Source organism: Physeter macrocephalus, chromosome 4, assembly GCF_002837175.3.
Source record: "Physeter macrocephalus isolate SW-GA chromosome 4, ASM283717v5, whole genome shotgun sequence".
NCBI classification, from domain to species: Eukaryota; Metazoa; Chordata; class Mammalia; order Artiodactyla; family Physeteridae; genus Physeter; species Physeter macrocephalus.
Window position 1 is genome coordinate 115564803 of NC_041217.1, and position 3545 is coordinate 115568347.

The following is a 3545-nucleotide window of genomic DNA, read 5'->3' on the forward strand; positions in this document are numbered from 1 at the left end:
ACTCTATGTAGTCTACAAAACAATGGCTAAAATTAATAAGTGAATTGATCAGGATCACAGGATTCAAAATAAATATATAAAAATGATTTGTATTTTTATCTACTTGCAATAAACAATACCATTAAAAGTAACTTTTCAAAGTACTTTATTAAATCCAATGAAATATATGCACAACCTGTATATTGAAAAATAGAATACATTGCCCAAAGGAATTAATGAAGACCCAAAGGGATAGATTTACCATTTTATGTATTGGAAGGTTCAATATTTTTAAGATGTTCCTTCTCTAATTTGCCCCATGGATTCAACACAATCCCTAACAAAATCCTAAAAGGATTTCTAGTAGAAATTGGTGAGAAAATTCTAAAATTCTTATGTAAATGCAAAGAACCTAGAAAATATCTTGAAAACAAAGAGTTGAAGAAATTACATGAACTGATTTCAAAATTTACATAACTAAGTATGATTTTGGTGTAAGAGAGATTCATGAACAGAATAGAGTCTAGAAACAGACTCACATATCTAGCCATTTGATAAATAAATTGGGAAAGAAGAGGTTTTTTTGACAAATGTTGATTAAACAACTAAATATATGAAATATGAAAGTAGACCCCGGGGGCTTCCCTGGTGGCGCAGTGGTTGCGCGTCCGCCTGCCGATGCAGGGGAGCCGGGTTCGCGCCCCGGTCTGGGAGGATCCCGCGTGCCGCGAAGCGGCTGGGCCCGTGGGCCGTGGCCGCTGGGCCTGCGTCCGGGACCTGTGCTCCGCAGCGGGAGAGGCCACAGCAGAGGGAAGCCCGCATACCACAAAAAAAAAAAGAAAGTAGACCCCAATTTCAAACCATACACAAAGATTAATTTGAGATAAGTCATAGGCCTAAATTGAAAATTCAGAACCGTAAAACTTCTAAAAGGATCCATACTGTAATATCCTAATAACCTTAGAGTAAGCAAAGATTTCTTGGTAAGGACAAAAACAAAAAAACAAAACCACACAACTTTTAGCAGAAGTGAAATGGATTAATTGGAAATTTTCTGCTCATGAAAAGATTTCCCTTAAAAATGAAGAGATAAACCTAATGCAAGGAGAAATATTCATGACATTTATATGACAAAAACACATATTCAGATTATACAAAAACTCCTACAATAAACAATAAAATTACGAATAGTCTAATTTTTTTAATGGATAAATTATTACAACAGGCAATTTCCAAAAAAAGATATTCAAGTGAACAATAAGCACCTGAAAAGTCACTCAAAATCATTTGTGATCAGGGACATACAAATTAAAATGAAAACCACAGGGGCGGGAGCCTCCGCGTGGCGGGAGACACGTTCCGGGCGCCGGAGAGCGAGGGAGGCGGGGCCAGCGCCAGGGCCATGAAGCCCCCGGGAGGAGAGCCGAGCGATCGTCCAGAAGCAGCCGCACCTCCAGGCAGGCCTTAACAGGATGGCATCTAATATTTTTGGACCCATGCAGAACCTCAGAACATACCCAAAAGGCCCAAGCCCCCTGGGGGGAAAGGAAGTGGTATATTTGACGAATCCAGGCCTGTGCAGACTCGACAGCGTCTGAACGCCCCTGGTGGGAAGACCAGTGACATTTTTGGCTCCCCAGTCGCTGCTGCTTCACCCATGGCACACCCAACAATCCCAAGGACCACGTGTTCCTGTGTGAAGGAGAGGACACACCGGACCTTAGAGCCACAGCCAGCAACTCCCCCAGACAAGAGCCGGGCGCTCCAGTTGGCCCGAGAGGAGCAGCCCGCGCCCGCCATCGGCAGCCATGAGCCCAGGCTGAGCCCGAGGCCTCGCTCCCACAACAAAGTCCTGAACCCGCCTGGAGGCAAGTCTAGCGTCTCCTTCTACTGAGACGCTGCTGTGTCCCCCAGAGCCAGACAAGAAACTCGGGAGATAGGATTTCAAAGTTGTAGTTTCTTTAGCCCGAAGGAGCGGGGTGGGGAGAGGGTCTGTTGGGTGGACACCTGAAGCTGCTGCTCCGGCTCCACTGCCATCACGTGAAACCCGAGACCTCGCCTCCCGGAAACCAAGGGAGGAAACGTGATGCCTGGTGTGGGAGGAGCTCTCCGGTGGGTGGGAGGAGCTCTCGGGTGGGTGGGCGGGGAGGTGGTGCCAGGCCAGGTGCGCCTGAGGAGTGGGCTCTTCGCTTCCTTGGTGTGTTGGCTACCTGGGTATCTAGGAATCACTAACACAGTAACAGAGTTTAAAGCCTTTGAGAGAACACCAAAAACCACGTGTCCGTTGCTGTGGGATAGAAGAGCAAGACACACTGAAACCCTGGCAGAGTGGGGAGGCGGGTATCTGTATAGACCCCTGAGGTCCTGACGCCGTTTACCCTTCATGGACACGATCTCCGTTCCTGCGACTTCGGCCTCAGTGTTTTTCGCTTCATTTCCACAGATTTTCTTGAAACATCTTCACTCCTTTTCCTCAGCAGCTGTCAAAAAATACCCAAAATGTTGTTCTCAGTCTTACGCTTTATGGAAAGATTTTTGCACCCTGATCTCCCGAGGTGCCCCGCTTCTGCCCTCTCAATCCTTGGCCAGATCTTATGTAGAAATCTCTCCCTTTCATCCAGGAGAGACTAGTTTGGGGCTCTTTACAGGCAGTTTTGTTTGTGAATTGTTCCTTTTTTCCTCATCAGCCTTAAGTCTAGGGCTTTGCTCCTCACCAGTGATGTGGACAGCTCCCTTCACCAGTGACACTTCCTTTCTGCAAGGCCACTAACTTCTACAGGGCTTTAAAACTACCCAGATATATCCAGGTAATGGGATTGTTTAACTCCTTCATGTGTCTTCCTTTATATTCCTGCTGACAGTGGGAAGAAGAGATGCTTGAGAACCTTGGGTTCTTAGGTTTGGATTCTGTCGTAATAGCTCAAGAGCTGTTCTCAAGTACCAGCTTTACATCAGTAACTGTTGACTCTGGTCTGTTTCTGACACCTTTTTAGAAAAAAGTCTGTTGCTCAGGTACACCAAAGAGGAAGGAAAGTTTTCTTAGGCCACCCTTTATAAAGCTTTGCAGAACCTCTGGACCATATTCACAGTTTCCAGACGAGCCTTAGAGACCTTAGGCTAAGAGATTAAATAGTTTGGCAGTAAAGTCTCAACCGGCCCATTCCATGGTATTTGCCAGCAAAGATAATGGGCTGGCAAGAATCGTGCTGCTGTAATCTGTCAGGCGAAAGTTTCTCCCATCGAGCCTCTAAAGGGCTATGGTCTCGATTCCTGTACTGCAGTCACGTGGGACCAACAGTTTGGGTTGGAGCTACTGGTACAAAGCTAATGCAGGTGCTAAAAATGTCTTCATCATTGTTAAAGTGCAGTCGCACTCCTAGTGGCCTGGACGCTCAAGTGCCTGCAGGAGCTCCCTGCCAAGCTCCACATCCTCCACCGGTGCTGGGGGGTTCACACGGTGCTTTGCCAAGCAAAGACACTTTGCCTTTCTGTCCCCCTGCTGACTTTGGAGCCAAGAGACACTGATTCCATGTGACTCTGTCAAGTGCTTCTTATCTCCTCCATCC

General features: G+C 46.5%; 1 pseudogene; it reads left to right on the forward strand.

Moving 5' to 3' along the window:
• Positions 1 to 1342: 1342 nt before the first annotated feature.
• Positions 1343 to 1873, forward strand: LOC102995421 (jupiter microtubule associated homolog 2-like; annotated as a pseudogene).
• Positions 1874 to 3545: the final 1672 nt, after the last annotated feature.